The sequence below is a fragment of the Antechinus flavipes genome, chromosome 3 (genome assembly GCF_016432865.1).
Source record: "Antechinus flavipes isolate AdamAnt ecotype Samford, QLD, Australia chromosome 3, AdamAnt_v2, whole genome shotgun sequence".
Lineage (NCBI taxonomy): Eukaryota > Metazoa > Chordata > Mammalia > Dasyuromorphia > Dasyuridae > Antechinus > Antechinus flavipes.
Window position 1 is genome coordinate 52,173,568 of NC_067400.1, and position 20,832 is coordinate 52,194,399.

Consider the following 20,832-nt stretch of genomic DNA (forward strand, 5'->3'; position numbering starts at 1 on the left):
TTTTTGCAAGTTTGGGAGAAGGTATATGATGTGTTTCTGACAGTTTCTGTCATGCTGAAGTTCCCTAACCTAAAGCACTACTCCAGGTGAGTGAGGCTATCCCAGGCGAAGGATTATCAAGCTCTCTAGTAAAGTTGCTGATTGTATCCCAGAGCACAAAATGGTAGGTCAGGTCATTTGTTGAGGCTGGTGGAGTATTGGTATTGAGTGATGACTAAAATTGAGAGTCGTGTACTATTAATTTGTAAGGTCATTATCTTTTTTTTTTTTTTTTTTTTTGGTGTATTGGCTTGAGGAAATTCTCTGGCAAATAATCTCTCTCTCTCTCTCTCTACATATATATATATGTGTGTGTGTGTGTGTGTGTGTGTGTGTGTGTGTGTGTGTATGTGTGTATATATTTGGAGAGTTAGCAGAGACCCAAGGAAATATCCAGTCCTGTGTCATATGGTCATGTCTTTTAAATTATTTTAATTCATACTTTTTGTCATTAGTGATTTGGAACAATCCTTCATATAGTTGTTAATCCTTTGCAAGTTTAATATAAATGAAAGGTGGGTAAATTTAGGTAATTGTAATAGAGTTGTGACATCAACAACTGAGGAAATAACAGTCCCACTGTATTTTGCATTGTTCAGACCATCGATGGTGTATTATAGTTAATAACTTGTCACAACTTCTCATTGGTCTAGGCGATTCTCTAAGTCTACAACTCGAAGAGATGTTAACTTACCAACCTGCCAAGATGCATTCATTAATAAATTTCCTCATCTGAGAATTCCTTTTACCAGTTAAATCACAGGTCTAGATCTAATCCCTATCAATTCAACAGTTAAGTGCCACCAAAAGGCCTGATCTAAAAGGGAACAACCCAAAAGGAAGATGCAGAGGCAGCTCATCCTGACTGGAGCATCCCTGTGGCCAACCCGCTCATTTGAGATACTCTGGATGTCCTACTGCACCTCTCCTCTAGAATATGGATGGAAAGATCCCTATAGGCTAATTGCCAAAGAATTTACAATTTGCCTTCTTTCTTTGATCTCTGGGGAGGCAAAGGCCTAGTAATGGATTTGCTGTGTCAAAGGTATACAAGTTTAATGACTTTTTGGTCACAAGCCCAAAATGCTTTCCAGAATGGTTGGACCTATTCACTGCTCCACCAACAATACCCTTCCAACATTGCCATTCTGCTTTTTTGTGTCCACTTGGTTAATTAAATCATTAATTCCTAATTATGTAAAGAAACTATATTCTGTATGACCTTTAATAAAATCTTTTTCTAAAAAGAAGGGTAAGACTTAAAGTAAGTTTTAACAATGGACTAGAAGCTGTTGACCATCTTGTAATAGGAGCTAAAAACACACTATGGATAAAAGTACTGATAGAAAGGACTTTTAGGGGAAACAAGGAGCAATTTCATTATATACCTGAACTTAATAGAAAATTTAACATATAAGAGCCAATATGAAAGACAAATTTCATGACAAAATTTCTCAAATTGTTTATGTTAATATGTAGAAAACTAAACCATATGTCTAAAATTGTGATTAACAATTGTGTAGTTCAAAAGAAAAATTGGGTAGAGCTAAGTATGATGTGACTCTAAAAAGCAAAACTGTCTAGGAAAAGGTAAAAATGGTAATCATGCTATACAAATGAGGTTTGAAAACAAATAGAGTCACAGAATTAGATGGGGGAGGAAGTGGGTAAAACCCACTCACGTTGAGAATGGATTAAAGAGGGAAAAATACATATACACACATACACACATGTACATACACCCACCAAGGAGGGTTTAGCACTTCCAAAATCTAAATGGGAGTGGGATAAAATATGTAGATTAATGGGAATGGGAAAAAGATGGGTGGGGGGAGAAGATAAAGGAGGGATCCTTGGAGTGGGGGAGAAGAGGTAGGGAGGTTAAATAGTAGCAAGGCAAGTTATCAGATAAAAGTAGAAGAGGTAGCAAGGATAGGAAATAGGAAATCTACACAAACAATAACAATGATCAGGAGTGGAATTTATTAGGAAAAAAAGTAGGGGTAATAATCATTGATCTCAGACAAAATCATACTTAAAAAAAAGTCCATCAAGAGAGAAATCTACACTGTAGGTCAGCCATATAAAAGATGTATGTGTATGTATATGTATGTGCATATGAATATATGTGTGCTCTATGTATATATGTATATGTGAATGCATATGTGTGTATGCATTCATAAATATATCCATGCTTAACTGCAACCTGCTTAGAGGAAGTGAGTGGGAGGAAAAGGGAAAAAAAGAATTTAAGAAAAAGTGCACAGAAGAGAACAAAAGAAAACCTACAAGAAAGCAAAGATGGACAGTTGTGAATGTTTTCTATTATCATATGTGCTTTCTTGAAACGAAAATTTATTGTTATATATTTTAAAATCCTCCCCAATGTTCTGATGGGCACACAATGTTTTTTGTTTTTTTCTTATTTTGCATTTAAATTTAAATAAATTGATACATTAATTTTTTTTTAAAGAAAAAGAAAGCCAGTTGAGACTGTAGTGATTTCTACCCTCTCCCTACCCCATCCTTTCCGAACTGCCAGGAACCCATAGCCAAAAGGAAAAGGAACTGTCCACAAGGTCAGTGTCAGCTCTGGATGCCACTCAGTGTCCACTCAGTGAGGGGAGAACCTACCCAGAGACTCTTGTATATGTGAAGTAAAAGTGTAGGATTCCTGTGAGGAAGCTCCAAGATCACTGGAAATTAGACCTTGGAAGCTTCGGGCAGTGGGCAGTCCAGTCCCTTGGGGGCTCCAAGCTCCCTGACACAGTTCTCAAGTGTCAAATGGATCCTGAAGATCCCGTTTACTGAACTTTAAAAATCCAGCATTGAAGAACCCTTGGAGATAGAGATCAGCACAGAAACTGAGGTGACCTACAGGGAGACCAAGCAGAGCCCAAAATGCAGAGATCAAGTGGTGAGACCCAGCTCAGGCACTCAGCGCCAATTCAGAAATAAAGCTGATGGGATCAGGAAGCCAAAGAAGGTACCAGTCAGTGGAAAAAAAAAATTGTAGATCTGGAGATTCCTCCTCCCCACCTTCCCAGTCCCAAAGAGGGCCAGAGTTAACTCTATAACCATAACCAAGAGAGACCCATAGGGGAAGAGGGGAAAAAAAGGATTTTCTACAATGTCTACATGAATGCTTAGAAGAAATTACATAAGAGATAAATAATGAAATAAAAGCTCTTGAGGAAGGAACTGGAAGATGAATAAATAGTTTAAAAGAGAAAGTGATCAATTCTTTTCAAGAAATGGATTGCCTGAAAACCAGAATAGGCTAAATAGAAATCAATAACTCTAGGGGACAGGGAGGAAAATTAAAACAAAATCAAAAGAATGAAAAACAAGAAATGTGAGATATCTAACATGAAAAGCAGGCAAAGAAAGCCATGAAGAGACCATTTAAGACCATTTAAGGCTTGCATTTTTGTTTTTCTTCCCAGTTATTTTTACCTTTCTAAATCCGATTTTTCTTGTGCAATAAGAGAACTGTATAAATATGTACACATGTTGTATTTAAGATATACTTTAACATATTTAACATGTATGAGACTGCCTGCCATCTAGGGGAGGGGGTGGAGGGAGGGAAGGAAAAAGTTGGAAGAGAAGTAATTACAAGGAACAATATTGAAAAATTAGCCATGCATATGTTCTGTCAATAAAAAGCTATAATAATAATTTTTTTTAAAGACCATTTAAGAGAAATGGTGTGTGAGAGAGAAACAGACACAGGGGTTAATTGTCCTGATGCCATGAAAAGGGGGAAGGGATATTGCAATATATGTGAAGGCAAAGGGTGAGGGTAGACCTGTCTTCATCAGGATCAGTGGCAGATTTGGCTTGATTATGGCTTCACTATTAGAAAGGATGGAAAAAGGAAGCAGAATGAAGGCAGGCAGTGGAGTGGTGACTGAGTCAACCACCCACACCATGGAATTCAGGGTAGGATTTAAGGTTAAGTTCTTTAAGGTTTGGTAGAAAGCATGGCTGGGAAGGGAATTAAAATTGTGGGAAAGAAGTGGAAGATTATGAGCCACCGGCTCCTATAAAAACAAAACAAAACAAAAAAACAGAGAAAGGCAAAATAAGGGTATAGAAAGTATGGCAAAAGATCTAAAAGAGAAAAATTAATATCTGGGGTATTTCAAAAACACACCAAAAACAAAAACAAAAACAAAAAAAACAACAAATGCTCCAAATCACTAATAATCAGAGAAATGCTCTCTTTTGTTCTCATTAGATCAGCAAAGACAATGAGATGAAAATAATTACTGGAGGGGATTATGGCAAGGCAGGCAAGTTAATGGACTGCTGGTCAAAGCTGTGAATTAGTCCATCCATTCTGGAAAGTCATGGGGAACTGTACTCCAAAAGCACTGGGAACTGTGGTGCCTTTTGATTTAACAATACCACTACCAGGTTTACACCTCCCCAAAAAAAGATCAAAGGAAGAAAGTAAAGGCCGGTATTTACAAATATATTTACAATAGATCTGTTTTAGAAAAGAGCTAGAAAGAAAAAGTTTTGGTCACCTATTGGGGAATGACTAAATACATCAAGAATAAGATGGAATATTCATGCCCCTTACCTCTGACAGAAAGCAGATGGTCCCAACAAGTGCAAATAAGGCATTTACTTTTAGAAACAATGTTTGGGTTTGTTTTGTTTGACTACCTTTGTTACAAGGGGTTTGTTTTTCCTTTTTGCTTCCCTCCCCCCCCCCCAATTGGGGGCAAACAATAGGGCTAGCAATTGTATTGTTAAAAAAGAAAAAAAAAACAAAAGGAAAACAAAAAAGGAAGAAAGATATTAAAAGCATGTAAAAATACACAGAAGCAGACTGAAGGAAGTTTGGAAAGAAAGGAAGATAAAGAAAACATCTTTGACAATAATACCGTAATTTATGGAGCTACTGGGCATACAGGGGAGGTCCTGGCTTAAATCCAGCTTTAGACACAAGTTCTGAGGATGGGCAAGTCACTTAAGCTCTTGTTTGCCTGTTTTCCCAACTGTACAATTGGAATAAGAATACCACCTACATCCTAGGGTGATTTGTGAGGAGCAAGAGACAGTCACTGTAAAGCACCTGGTGCCTAGTCAGACACACTGCAGGTAAAAATGCTTCTTTCCTTCCCTTTTTTATTAAATACTTAAAAGCAAAGCAAGCTGGGACGGACATTTGCTGCTTCACATACCATTCTCAATAGCAGCTCTACTTTGTATGTGTTATTTTATTTGTTGTTTGTTAAGCTCAGCGCAATAATAATTTTAGAAACTGACTAGGGCCCCCATGAGCTCTTGTGCTGTCTGTAATGTGGGGGGCCTTATTAGCTCATTTGCTGAAAGGCAGAGGGGCCCAGAAAGGCCTCTGATCAGGGTGAGAGGACCCCTGTAGAGAATGCCAGGCAGACCAGGTCATGGAGGGGAAGGCCTAGGAGGGGAGGGCCTGCCCCACTGGATTCAGCACTGGGTCCTTCCAAAGGCCTTTCATTTATATCAGATCCAGAACTGGAGTTTCTGGTAAATTCTCCCAGGAAATCAGGACTGGGGCTTTTGTGAGACAATTGCAGCAGGGAGAGAAGCAACCCGGGTGAGAGTCACGAAGAGCCGGGCTTGAACTCTGCTGCCAGTCCTTACTAGCTCTGAGACCACAGTCATCAAGTCCCTGAAGAATCTTCTGAGCCTCCACTTTCTCATCCATAAAATGGGTTGACAACATCCAGCCTCCTTCCTTCAGTCTGCATGGATGGCATGTGTCAGCGATGGGCAGGATCTCGCCTTCCATCTGGCCTCTCTCTGTCTCCCAAGGGTGAGAGACTGTCCCTGGAGGTCTAGGTAAGCTCTGTTTATGGCTCCTCCCCTCCCCTCCTGCCCATCACCAAAGTTTCCCAGGGCCTGCCATCCAGGGCTGACCCTCAGCAATCTGTTGCCTCATGTCGCTGTCTAGCTGTCATTTCTTTCATGATTAATTTTAGTTTTCCCATGCACTGGCCTGTGATTTTCAGACTCTGTTCTCTGCTTTATTTTTTTTTTAAGTAAAATTGGGATATCTGCTCTTCTCCAATCCTGTTTTCCAGGATCTTTCAGGTACTATGGAAGGTACCTCAGCAGTCCTATCTTGTGGGTCTCTTAAGTCTCAGAGACGATCTTCACCTGGATCAGGTGATGAGAATCTTTCCAGAGCATTGAGGAGATGTCTTCCTTCCATTTACTTGTCTTGGCGTTCCCTCCTGGTTCGCCATTTTAGTTTTGTCATTTCCAGAGTTAACAGTTTTTTCTTTTTCAGAGAGAATAGAAACAATCAAGGACTGAACAGCCCAGTGTTTTCTCTCTCTCTTTTTTTTTTTACCCCATCAGCTTGGTGCAGATTTTGTCCATTTTTTATTTTCCTTTTTCTCCCATTTTTCCCCCCCTCTAACATCATAAATAGCAGAGATACGTGCCTATCTACCTACAGGGAAGAAATGTGTTCATCATGAGTTCTCTACACAAATGAAATCACAATTCTGGCTGAAAACATTTTCATATGATTTGATTTGGTCTAAGATGTGGAGATCTTTTTTTAGAACTCTGACCTTGTTGTCCAATTGCTTGGCTCTACCTCTCAGATTAGTTTCATCAGCAAATCTAATAAACCTAACATCTATGCCTCTGGTTATATCACTGATTAAAAAAAATATTACATTACATAGGACCACAAATCCCCAGGGTACATTTCTTTCCAAGCTGACTTCAAACCATTAACAATTCTTCTTTGGGTTTGGTTATTGAACCAATTCTGAATCCATCTAATTGTGTTATCATTTAGCTGAGCCCACATCTCTCCAGCTTTCATAATAATAATAATAATAATAATAATAATAATGATAATGAATAGTATTTTAAGATTTGCAAAGCACTTTACATATGCTATCTCATTTGGTCCTCAAAACAACCATAGGAGGGAGGTACTTTTATTATACAACTGTACAGATAAAGAAAAGGCAGATTGGGAGAGGTAAGTGACTTCCCCGGGATAATACAGCTAGTCAGTATCTAATGGGGAATTTGAACTCAGTTCTTCCTATGAATTAGCTCTCTTTATCGAAGAGATCCACTTCCATCAGAATACATCCTCAAACAGTATCGTTGTTGAGGTATATAATGATCTCCTGGTTCTGCTCATTTCACTTAGCATCAGTTCATGTAAGAAAGGTCTTCCTAACTCCAAATCCAATACTCTATCCACTGTGCCATCTAGTTGCCCCTCAAGAGTAAATGAGTATCAAATGTTCTCTAACCTTTGTTTGACCTCCTGGCATCGAGTATTCATGAAGCACCTACTGTATGCTAAGCAGAAAGAAAAGAGCTCCTGCCCTCAAAGAGCTTATATTCTAGTTCCATCAGGGTTATTCTGGCATGAGTTGGCCCTTCTCTCTTAATTAGCATCTCCCTGAAATTCCTCCTCTCTTCAGATCTTGTAGCATTCTGTTTTGCTCCTCTCTGATGCTCTTAGATTGTATTTTATCGTGATCTGCATTTTATGCCTTATTCCCCAACTAGGCCACAAGCTCCACGAGGCCAAGGATTGTCTGTCACCTTTTTATGTCCTCCAGGAGAAGCATAATGAATGAATGACCAAAGCAGAGCCTCTCAGAGCTAGATGAAGGCTTGGATGTCCTCCAGCCCAACACTCTCATCGACCCAGGAGAAAACAGGCCCCAGGAGCCTCCATGGCTTGCCCCAATCATGCAGCTCCCCTTCACTGGGACTTGCCTTAGATTTTGTGATTCCGAACGTTCCTTCCTCTGTCCTGCTCTCCTAATCTAAGAGCCAAGAATGTGATAGAGGGAAATGACAGTCATCTCTTCATCTTTCTTTACTTTGCAGATGAGAGAATGGGTTTGAATACCACGTAATGCCCTCAGACACTGGCTACATCTTTTCAGAATGCTGAGCAGCAGCACCAGAATCCTTCCTTTCCATATCTTAAAAAACTCCATCAGGAACTTCGAGAAAATGAGAAGGAATGATAATTGTTATTATCTGAAACCTTCTTTAAGTAGGGGCGTACATGGGTATCGCAAAATGGAGTTTGGGAGTCTCTTCCAAAAGATCATTCCCTTATCTGACTCATGGAGAACCAGAGAACACGATCATACCAGTCACCTCCGGCCCAGCAGGGAAATAACAAAGTACTCCCTCTGCTCGGGGATCTGCAGAGGAACATCCCCAAAAGGAAGGAAGCTTTCTCTTAGGGTAGAAAACTAGGAACGGCAACAGGAAAAGGGCCTGGGAGGACTGATGGCACTGAGAGGGAGGACTTCTTCCCCTGGAGATTCCCCCCAAATAAAGCAAAACAAAGTCACATTATTTAAGATCAAGGATACTAGGCTGTGGTTGAACAGTTCTCAAGACATTCTTGAAATAAGGCTCAATTCACTTTCCTGCGCCTATCTGGCTGGGACGTTTACAAAGTGCTTTCAGGTAGGTACCGCCAATCATTCCAGGCTATTTCTCCTCGTGGAGTTGCTCTATGAACTTTAGTCGATAGGATAAATGCCATTTATTATTGTCATCGCCACCATAATCCCAGAGGTGGGAACGGTGGTCAACTGCAGAATGAAACCCAAGCTGAAGCTATGGTGCTAAAGAGAACAAGCATTTATTAAACACCTACTATGGGCCAGGCACTGAGCTAAACACCTTACAAAAATATTCTCTCATTTGCTCCTCAAAACAACCCAGGTCAATAGGTCCTGTCAATATATCCATTTTACAGTTGAGGAAACTAAGGCAGACTGATTAAATGGCTTGCCTGATGTCACTCAGCTGTTCAGTGTCAGAGGCAGATTTGAACTCAGATCATCCTGAACTCCAATCCTGACCCCCAATATAGGGATGAATATAGAGAGGACTGAAGAGACTTACATGAACTGATGTTGAGTGAAATGAGCAGGAGCAGGAGATCATTATATACTTCAACAACAATACTATATGATGACAATTCTGATGGGCGTGGCCATCTTCAACAATGAGATGAACCAAATCAGTTCCAATAGAGCAGTAATGAAACGAACCAGCTATACCCAGGGAAAAAACTCTGGAAATGAGTATGAACCACTACATAGAATTCCCAATCCCTCTATTTTTGTCTGCCTGCATTTTTGATTTCCTTCACAGGTTAACTGTACACTATTTCAAAATCCGACTCTTTTTGTACAACAAAATAACTGTTTGGACATGTATACTTATATTGTATTTAATTTATACTTTAACATATTTGACATGTATTGGTCAACCTGCCATCTGGGGGAGGAAGTGAGGGGAAGGAGGGGAAAAGTTGGAACAAAAGGTTTTGCAATTGTCGGTGCTGAAAAATTACCCATGTATATAACCTGTAAATAAAATGCTATAATAATAAAAAAAATGCAATCCTTCTCTATATATATTTTCACAATTATCATGCCACACAAGAAAAATCAGATCAAAAAGGAAAAAGAAAAAGAAAAAAAAACAAGCAAACAAACAATAACAAAAAGGTGAAAATAATAAGTTATGGTCCATACTCAGTCCCCACATCCTCTCTCTGGATGCAGATGGCTCTCTCCATCATGAGTCTATTGGAACTGGCCTGAATCACCTCATTGTTGAGAAGAGCCACGTCCATCAGAATTGATCATCATATAATCTTCTAGTTGCTGTCTTCTCTCCTCTTTAACCCAAATGTTTCCTATATCTTGATTTTTGCTACAACTTTTCCCCCCAAAAGATTAGCTAGAAATATATATATATATGTAAAACACACACACACACACACACACACACACACACTTAAATATTTAAATCAGGGCAGAGAATATGGATGTTAGGAATTTTCCTGACTGGGGGCTCTGAGCTACTGTGAGTGTCTGAAAAGCTCTCTCTCTGTTCTCAGTGCCTTGGTCTAAAGGCCATTATTGAGGGCCCATAATGGGGCGAGCCCTCCCATGGCTCACTTCCCCAATTCCCACTCTCATTCACAGGGTGAGTCCCCATCAAACAGGACCACCACTTCCCAGGGGGTCTAGGGGAGGTCCTGAGAGGGTAACATTTCCAATACCATGAGCCTTCCAATGGCACACTTCCCACTGATTGTCTGCCAAAGTTAATTAGCTTTTGGAGAGGGGGAGAAAATATATCATTATCACAAAAATAATTGCCCTGCACATTTTCACCTTGTATATACAAGGTCTCTAGAGGGAGTCGGCTCCTATTTAGAGAGCAAATCATTCAGGTTGGGGTGGGAAGGAAGGGAGGGAAAAACAAAGTGGGGGAGGGAAAGAGACACACAGAGACAGAGACAGAGACAGGGACAGAGACACACACATAAAGAGAGAGACAGACACACACACACAGAGACACACATAGAGAAGGGAGAAAATCAGAGACAGAGGTAAGGAGAGGGAGAGAGGGAGGGAAAGATCAATCATGTGCTTATTAGGATTAACTTCAAAATGAGGTAGTTTGTGGGAATGGGTAACACTGAGCGCCTCTGGGGTAAGAGATATTTTTGTTTGTTTTCTTAAATCCTTTTTATCTCTGGCACTTACAAAGTTCATGGCATTTGGCACGAAAATAATAAAAGCTTACTGAATTGAAATGACAAGAGTGGAGAGAGGAAAGGGATTGCAGGGAAAAGGCTGCCACTGAGGGAGAGCATGGCAAAGATTGAGAGGCATCTTTCTTGGGATATATTGGTATGTCTAGGAGATACGATGCATGTGTTGGGATAAGGTTAGGCCTGGAAAACAGATTGGACTGGGAGCAGAGAGGGAAACTTTATTCAATTCATTGCACAATAGGCAGCCATTGAAGGTTTTTGAGGAGGTAGAAAGGAGAAAATTTCTCAGATAAACCAAGCAAGAAAATCTGTTAATTGGGATTGAAATCCAACAAATGAGAAAATAGCAATAATATCCCTAAAAGTCCTCAAAGTCATTATACTGAGGCTCAGCTGAATTTTATTCCAAGGTACAGAAATAACTTCCAAAGGTGAATGATGAATTATTTTTGAAAGGTAAAAACCTCTAAAGGACTAGAAAAATGACATGGATCTGGAAAAAGTCCTAATATTCCAAAGGGAGAAGAAGTTGTGTTCTTATACCAAGTGCCCCAATCTTAAATTGGATTCTTGGCAAAATTCTTGTGATGATTCAAGAGCTCTCAGAGGGTGGTGACCTGTACAAAGTGATATGGTTCCACTTGGGCATTTGACTTCTGTCTCCTGTTTCTTTTAGGGATCAGCTAAAATTCCATGTTCTGCAAGAAGGCTTTTCCATCCCCCCGAGGTTCTACTGCCTTCTTTCTCTTTTTCCTCTTCCTTCTATTTCTTCTGTTTATTTTTGTTTTTGATGAGGCAATAGGATTAAGTGACTTGTGCTCTCCTGAGATTATCTCCCTTTTATCCTCTATATATTTTCTTTGCACACAATATGCATGTTGTGTCTCCTCTTATATTGTATCATGAGCTCCTCCAGGGCAGGGGCTGTTTCCATCTTTTTTTGGTATTACCAGCACTTACACAGTGCTTAATAAGTGCTTAATGTATTAATAATTTTTTTTCAATATACCTGGCATAAACCCAATTAAATTTACCAAAGCAATCCATCTCTCTATCCTTCTGTCTCTGATATGTGTCCCTCCATCTCTCTCTCTCTCTCCTTCTTTCTGTATCTCTCCCTCCCTTCTCTCTCTGTATGTGTCTCTCTCTCCATCTCTCTCTCTCTCCCCCACCCTCTCTGTCTTTCTGTGTGTCTGTCTCTTGTCTTTCTGTATCTCTCCATCTCTCTGTCTTTCCCCGTTTCTCCTTCTCTCTTTCCATTTCTCTCTCTGTATCTCGCCCTCCCTCCTCTCTCTGTGTATCTCTCTCTGTCTCTGTCTGTGTGTCTCTCCATCTCTCTTTCTCTGTCTCTGAGGCACTTGGGGCTAAGTGATTTGCCCAGGCTCACACAACAGAGGCGACTGAACTTCAGGCAGGGCCTCTCCCCCCCACCCTCCCCCTCCGCAGTCTTCCTGTAACATACCTATGGACAGACCCTTGCCTACTCTCTCAGCCACCTCCTGACGAGGTCTTGGTCCTTCCCCTGGGGCAGCTCCCTTCGGCCCTGACCACCTGATAGGGCTCTCTACAAGGTGATCTCTGATGGCCGACAGCCCTTGCTCTTCCACCACCCTCTTGGATGTACCACAGACCCCGGGCAGCTCCCTTGGCTTCTTCCCCAGCACTTTTGCCCCTTCCCAAGCTGGCCCAGGTGCCCAAGCCTGCCCCTCTCTCCCACTTTTTTTTTTTGCTGAGGCAATTGAGGTTAAGTGACTTGCCTAGGGTCACACAGCTAGGATGTGTTAAGTGTTTGAGAGCAAATTTGAACTCAGGTCCTGCTGACTTCAGGGCTGGTGCTCTGGTGCTCTATCCACTGCACCACCCAGCTGCCCCTGCCCCCACCCCTTCTTGGCCGGAGCACTGCCATGGCATAATTGGCTGGCCTGCCCAGGCCTGCCCTCCATCTTTGGCCCAGTTGAAACCATGACGTTCCTTTACTGAGCATATGATCCCATCACTCTCCTTACAAACTTCGAATGGGGTCCCTGCTGGGGAGTTCTGTTGGGAAGCCCCTTGGTAATCTGTCCCTAGCCCACTTCTGCGGCCCCATTATAGCTTCTACATTCTAGCCAAATAGGCCTTCCCACCTTTAGTCATGTATGACCAGCCATGAGCTGCCTTAAAGCTGTCCCACTATTTGTTTTCCATTCTTAGAATGCCTTCCCTTCCTCATTGCCACTTCTTAGAATTCCTGTTCTTAAGGCACCACTGCACACCAATCAGATTGGCCAATATCAAAAAAAAAGGAAAGAGATAAATGTTGGAGATGATGTGAGGAAAACTGGGACACTGATGTATTGTTTGTTTGTTTGTTTTTTGGTTTGGTTATTAAATTTTTCAATATTTTATTTTCCCAAATACTTATAAAGACAATTTTGAACATTTATTTTTGTAAGACTTTGTGCTTCAAATTTTTCTTTTTCCCTCCCTCCTCTCTCCAAGACAGCAAATAATTTGATGGATTGAATATGTGCAATTAAAAATATTTACATATTTGTCATACTGTACAAGAAAAATCACATTAAAAGGGGGGAAAAAACCATGAGAATGAAAAATAAACAAAAAATAAAAAAGTGAAAATACTATGCTTTGATCTACACTCAGTTTCCATAATTCTCTCTCTAGATGCGGATAACATTTTCCATCCCAAGTCTATTGGAATTGCCTCTTACTATCACATTGTTGAGAAGAGCCAAGTTCATCACAACTCATCATCACATAGTCTTGTTCTGTTGCTGTATACAATGATCTCTTGGTTCTGCTCACTTCACTTAACATCAGTTCATGCAAGGAAGCCTCTCTGAAATCATCCTGCTGGTCATCTCTTACAGAACAATAATATTCCATAACATTTATATACTACAATTTACCTAGCCATTCTCCAATTGATGGGCATCCATTCAGTTTCCAGTTCTTGCCATTACGAAAAGAACTGCCATAAACATTTCTGTATATGTGGGTCCTTTTTCCTTTATTATAATGTCTTTGGGATACAGGTTCAGTAGTGAGACTGCTGGATCATAGGTTGTGCACAGGGTTAGAGCCTTTTGGGCATGGTTTCAAACTGCTCTTCAGAATTGTTGGATCAGGTCACAACTCTACCAGCAAGGCATTGACATTAATGCATTCATTGTGAACTAGTTCAACCAATCTAGACCACAATTGAACCTATGATTAAAGGGCAATCAAACTGCATACCTTTTGATTACCTTTTGTTCCCCTCATTGAATATCTCCTTAAAGGTATGTAATTCTTTATGTACCTCTAATGGCTGAAATAGTGCCTGGCGCATAGCAGCTCAATAACTGATTGATTGATGAGATGAAAGTTCTCTAAAAGAGGGATAAAGAACTAATTAAAGATCAGCTCCAAAGAATGGTATTTAATGAACTAAGATTAATCTGATCTCTGCTGGTGTTCCAAAGAGCTATGTCCCTGGCCTTATTATTACACTTTTAAATCAATAATTTAGATGAAATCAGAAGGAATCTTTACCAAATTCGTGTCTAATGTATAGTTTGGTATAGATAGATAGGTAAATATATAAATAGCATGTTGGATGGAAAAATCAGAAACTAAAAAGATCTAGATAATCTAGAATGACAGATCAAATAATAAGATGAAACATAACAGAGATAAATGTAAACTACTGGTTTTGAACCCAAATTAAAAAAAAAATACACTAGTCCAGAATAAGGGAAGATGAGCTAGAAATCAATCCATGTGGAAAAAAAAAAAAAAAAAAGACGTTGGGATTTTGGTAGACTGTAGGCCTAATATAATCTATCTTCACATAATCCCATATGTTTTTCCAGCAATTTCTTAGTCTATCCTTCAATAATCTTTTATGTTAGGACATACATGAATCAGTTTGTATCTAGAGAAGTTTCCAAATACTCTGCGAGTGCAACATATAGGAAATCACATAGAATTAAGTGACTGTTTCTGACCAGTTAGAAAGGCCTCAGATGTGTCCCCAGACCCCAAGGCAGCTGCGGGCTGCAAACTTGAGTGGTCTGTTGGTTTCTTCCCCACGGCAGGCCACAGTGGAAGCTGTGGGCAGAGCTAGTGAGGACATGGTGTTGTAGCTTCGATCAGAAACCTACTTATATCGATCGTGTGGGAGCAAGGAAAGAAAGCTGCTTAATTCTGGCCTTGAATGTTCCCATAGTCTCAGAAATTCCCTAAAAAAGGGATATGTGATTGGAACGTTGAGGAGTATTTTTCCCTTTGCTATATCTAGAAAAGGGAGTTCCAGGGAGTCTAGATTTTGTTGACCGTGAGTAAAAGAGACAGTGCTGATTATTATAAGATGAAACATAACAGAGATAAATGTAAACTACTGGTTTTGAACCAAAGATGATTAATTTTGGAAATACCCAGGAATGAGGGAGCCACAGAAAAGATTTTTCCACAGTTCTGTGGACATCAGGCAATGGGGTAAGTATACAGTAACACAGAAGCTGTTGCATGGAAGTCACTGGAGAGATATCCAAAATTCAGAATACAGGTCAGTGAGCCCAAAGCTTCTTGCTGTGATCTGTAGGGACTTCAAATTTTATGCTAAGGAGAGGCCCAAACCAGATCTGTCAGTATTGTTTCAAACCTCCTAAAGCAACCCTTTCTGTGGCAGAAGCAACATTTACCTTCATGCAGCTTAGGCTAGTTTTTCCCCCAAATGCAATGGATCGTGCTGCAATCTTAATGGGTACAGGGGACTAAGGCTTGAACCACTGATATGATTTCCTAGTTAATATGATTTGGAACAGTGTAAAAGGCCAGGACACACAAGGTACCAAGGGCATCTCAGGTCTAATGAACACAGCTGACTGGGTGTTGTGCCTAACTGACTCAGTGCTCTATCCCCGCTGGACATCCCTTCCATGGTGTTGGACTTTGCAGTTAAATATTAGATGATTTATTACTGTCCAATTTCATTCTAATCGCAAATCTGAACCACAGGGCCAGTCTGACCCCCTTCTTCAGCATTTCCTCAACAGAAATGATAGGTATTGCTCTTCCTTTTTCTCTAATTCTATACTTTGAAACTATCAAAGGGCTATCACCCTTTATTCTCTCCTTTTCTCCAGGGTGTGATGAAGAGAGGGCCGTCTCCCTGCAGAAGCCAAACCCTTCTCCCAAAGCCTGCAATCCTATCCCCTCCTCTTCAATTGTCCCTCAATCATTCTGTCTAATCTTCAGTGTCTGCATATCTATTGGCCGCTTTCCTGTTGTCTAAAAACTTTCCTACATCTCCCTATTCTTTAAAAAATAACCCCAAATAAACTCATTTTACCCCATCACTTCCTCAAGTTATCAACTTACATATGGATGGATGCTGATTCATACATGCACCCATGTACACTGGGAATAGCAGACACACATGCTAATTGCATGTCACATGTGCGTACTTGCACGTTGATTAGTGCAGGTGCCGGTTTGTTTGTGTGTATGGACATACAGGTTGACATGTATAGGTGTGTGTCAATAAGGCTGATGCATGCGTGTACACACGTACATGCATGCTGACACATGTGCATGGCTGGGTTATATATGTGTATTTTTATGCTGATATATACACATCTATGTGTATGTATGTGGTGGTGTACATATATAGATCTATGTGCATGTATATATGTATATAAACACATATTCATTAAGCTACAAATTCTACAGTTCTTCATACTCCACATAAATTGTTATATATGAAAATCTGTTCCCTTTACTTAAGACTTCTGTAAGCTCAACTGGGAGGCAAACAAATCAAATCAACAGAAATTTCTTTCCCCTGGCTTATTTTTCATATCTCCTTTTTAGCATCTAAGTCGTCTTACATCAATATATCTGCAATGATATGGCTATGTCTTTCTAAGTGCAAATGATGAAGATGTGGTTGTATGTATTGGAATTTATACTAGTCAAAGTTTTACTTGATGTAAAATATGGTAATTGTAATTTCAATCAGTGGGAATATATAGTGTGAATTTTGAATAATTCAATCACTTTCATTATTTGAAATGGAGACTTAGTTGTATTATATAAAGGGCAGGGGAGAGAATAAACACATTTGAATCAAGGCAGATAGAAAGTATTCTCTAACAATTCAAAAATTTGGGTAAAATTTTTTTGTAAACTCTAAAGCATTATAAGCTGAGTAGTTTTTCTGCCTTGTCCAATTTTCCTTGACCCCATGCAGGTTTTTGTTTGTTTGTTTATTTTTGGCAAATATACTGGAGTAGCTTGCCACTTCCTTCTCCAGATCCTTGGAGAGTGAATGAGGAAGTGAGGTAAACAGGGTTGAGACTTGCCCAGGGTCATATAGCTAGTAAACAAACTTCTGAGGTCAGATTTGAACTCAGGAAGGTGTCCAACTGAATCCAGGCCTAGCAGTCTGAGTACTATGGTATCTTCTAGCTGTCCAAAGCATTATAAGCATTATTTAAATGTAAATTCCAGTTAGTATTGTGGTTCCTGCTAGTTTTTTGACTGCCTTAGAAGTTTTAACATCTTGGGCTGCAAAAAACATAGTTCTTTAAGAGGCATGTGAGAATAGGGCAAAATATTCCTGAAATTCTACAACTACTTCTTAAGTCTATTCAATTAGCTCCATTTTTAGTTTTTAAAATTTTTATTTTCAAAATATATGCACATAGTTTTCAACTTGCAAAACCTTATGTTCTAAATTACAAAAATTTCCCTTCCCCCTTCCCCTAGACAAGTAATCCAATATATATGTTAACCGTGTGCAATTCTTCTGCACATATATCCACAATTATCATGCTGCACAAGAAAAATCAGATCAAAAAAGAAAAAAAGAGAAAGAAAATAAAATGCAAGTAAATAACAAAAAAAGTGAAAATATTATGCTGTGATCCACACTCAGTTCCCACAGTCCTCTCTCTGGGTGCAAATGGCTCTCTTCATCACAATACCATTGGAACTGGCCTGAATCATCTCAGTGTTGAAAAGAGCCATGTCCATCAGAATTGGTCATCATATAATCTTGTTGCCATGTACAATGTTTTCATGGTTCTACTCACTTCACTTAGCATCAGTTCATATAAGTCTCCCCAGACCTCTTTAAAATCATCCTGCTGATCATTTCTTTTAGAACAATAATATTCCATGACATTCCTGTACCATAACTTATTCAGCCATTCAGCCATTCCCCAATTGATGGGCATCCACTCAGTCTCCAGTTTCTTGCCACTACAAAAAGGGTTGCCACAAACATTTTTACATATGTGGGTCTTTTTCCCTCCCCCATTCTTTGGCTTAGAGGCCCAGTAGACATAAGGCTGGATCATAGGGTATTCAGTTTGATAGCCTTTTGGGCCTAGTTCCAAACTGATTTCTAGAATGCTTAGATAAATTCACAACTCCACCAACAATGTATTAGTGTCCCAGTTTTCCAACATCCCCTTCAACATTCTTCAGTATCTTTTCCTGTCATCTTAGCCAATCTGTAGCTTCAAATTTTAAGAACTGGAGCTTTCCCCTTAAGAAAATAAAAATTCTCCTATTATAATAGTAATAAAAACAGCAATTGACATTTATATAGGACTTTGAGGTTTGTAAAGTACTTTGCCTTTGTCCCATTTGATGTAGGATTTATCTGTTCTTAGCCTCGCTATTTGATGGGTTTATGGCTCAGAGAAGATACTGATGAACCTTTTCATGAAGAGGATTATGATCTGTCCAGTTAAAAGCATATGCTCCTGGCCCTTCAAATGGGACCTGGAGATGGATGCTCTGCTGGCACTGTAGCCTGTCTCTGTCTTTCAGAGGGTACTCTGGTATTCTTGATCTGATTTTCTGTCCATCAGTGAATGGCTTGGTCAGTGCTTTGCTTTAGTCAGATTTCAGGGAGTTTTCAGTTCCCTCATGCCTGTGAATGTTTTCGATTGTGCAAAGACTTTCCTGGGGCAGGCTGGTAGTGGTTTCAGCTGTCTTCAGACTCACCATGACTCTTCCAAGTTTGAGGGCAGTTTATGTGCTTCAAAAGCACAGTCACATTCAATTACAGCAGCTCCTGGATGCTTCATGTTTTTCTGATAAGCGTTCTGCATTCAAAGGATTTCTCAGATGACTGAGAGCTATTTTAAACTGGCTCAGGACTACTTTGCTTCGTCCTTGAATAGGGCTCAGTAAAAGCAGTCAAATAAGACAAAGCCTTATGGATGTACATTCTATTATTTTTAGTGATTAGGGAAGGCTAAGTGCTAAATGGACAATTAGCACAACATTTTGTATAATACTAAAGGCACATCAAGTAAGCCTTAATAAATGATTGATATGATCAATTGTGGTGGATCATATCATACAAAATAGTTTTGGTATTTTTGAAAAATTCTTGAAATAGAGCAAGTTTATTAAGAGCCTCCTATATGCCAGGCACTGTGCTAGGCATTGAGGACAAAAATACAAGGAATAAAATAATATCCACTCTCAGGGAGGTCGGTCAAAATATATGCTAGATCTAGTATTTTTTTAAGCTTTATAAATCACTATATAATGGTGGAGTCAATTGACCATGACTACTCTTACATTTGAATGGATAAGAATAAAGTCAAAGATGTTTCAATAAAGATAAAAAAGTCTTAATCAACATATCTGGAATATAAACTGAACTCAAGTGTCATTTTTCCAGAAAGAGTGTTCAGATTGCTTGAAGAAACTTAAGTTACTTCCTGTGGGTTTTCTATGAAATCAAAGGCCACTCCCAAACCAGCATCCAAACCATGGATGACTTGGCTTGGTTTGGTGAGGAATGAGTTACGAGGTCTACTGCCCCTGTAATATGTATTTCATTTTCTTGACTTGCCCGTGAGGGTCTCCCAGAGCTGTCAGCCTTCCTCTCTCTGCCGGAGGTTCCTGCAGCCGGGAATGGGACAAGGATGGAGAAGACTGGCCATGGCCCAAGGTTTAGTGGATGCCCTAGTCTCCGGTGCCCGATCAAGCTCGAGGCTCCCTCAGGGCTTCCAAGGCCACTGGAACAAAATGGGCTCAGTTAGGATGACATCCTCATAAATCAGTGATGGGCTTGAGGCCCGGGGTCACCCTCAGTCTGGGTTAGCCCATCTGCCAAGATAGTTTTATTGGGGTATGGCCACTGTACCCACGCTAACTTCGGGGTAAGTCAGGGGGACACTCCAGGCTGAGAAGCAGCCCCCCACACCGTTGCTCTGCTAACACTAGTGGCAGTGTGTATGAGAGTCTGGGGGAGGGTGGTGGATGTGAGGACTCTTATTGTGTCATCTCAGCTACGACATCTTTCTGAAAATTGAGTCTCGCTAATTCCATGCTAGCCCACAATTATGGCCACAATCCCTCAGGTGGGGTCATGAATTGTAGTATTAGTAAAGAGCCCCCTAGAACCTCAGAGCTGCACTTAGGGAACTTGAGGACCTGACCAGTAATCTTGAAGGGGAGAGGGCAAATTTGTCTCACATTTCCTAAAATGGTGAAGATTTGGATACTATTTACTCTATTCCATATACTTTCCACAACAACAGTAATAAAAGCTAGCATTTATATAGCTTATATAAGGTTTACACAGCAATATACACAAATTACTTCATTTAATCCTCACAACTATCCTGGGAAGTAGGTGCCATTATTATCCTCATTTTACCAATGAAGAAATGAGATGAAAGCAACATTTTAATTTCAGTAGGGAAAAAAATCTTAGCTTCAAAGATTTTTACTGATGTTCCTAAGAACCATCTTCTCTGAAAATCATGATTTTCTTAATTACTTCAGAGCAAAGTGATTTATCCTTTCAATTTAATTCAACAAGCACTTCTTCATAGTTGGGCCCCCACACACTCTAAGTGTTGGGGATACAAAGACAAAAATGTAAACACTCTGCACCCTCAAGAAGCTTATCTGAGAAGATGTGGAACAAATGAATAAAATGAGTAAATGCAAAGTATACGTCTATAATTTTTTTTGGGGGGAGGGAAATATGAATAATTGGTGGTGGTAGGGAATCAAGAAAGGTTTTTGAATTGAGTTAAAACAATGTTCATATATTAATGAGTATACCATTAATTTCGCAACTAGCTAGGTATTGCGTTGGGAGATTTCTTTTAGGATACTGTTGTTAAATAACATTTCAAGAGTTAAATTTTTATTTATAGCTTATCTTCCCAAACTAGACTGTAAAC

The 20,832-nt window shown here is 39.8% G+C and overlaps 1 protein-coding gene across 1 annotated transcript in view; it reads right to left on the minus strand.

The window, feature by feature from the left end:
* The window catches only part of FBXO36 (F-box protein 36), an 83,478-nt gene that overhangs the window by 59,617 nt on the left and 3,029 nt on the right, over nucleotides 1-20,832 (minus strand). The window lies entirely within an intron of this gene.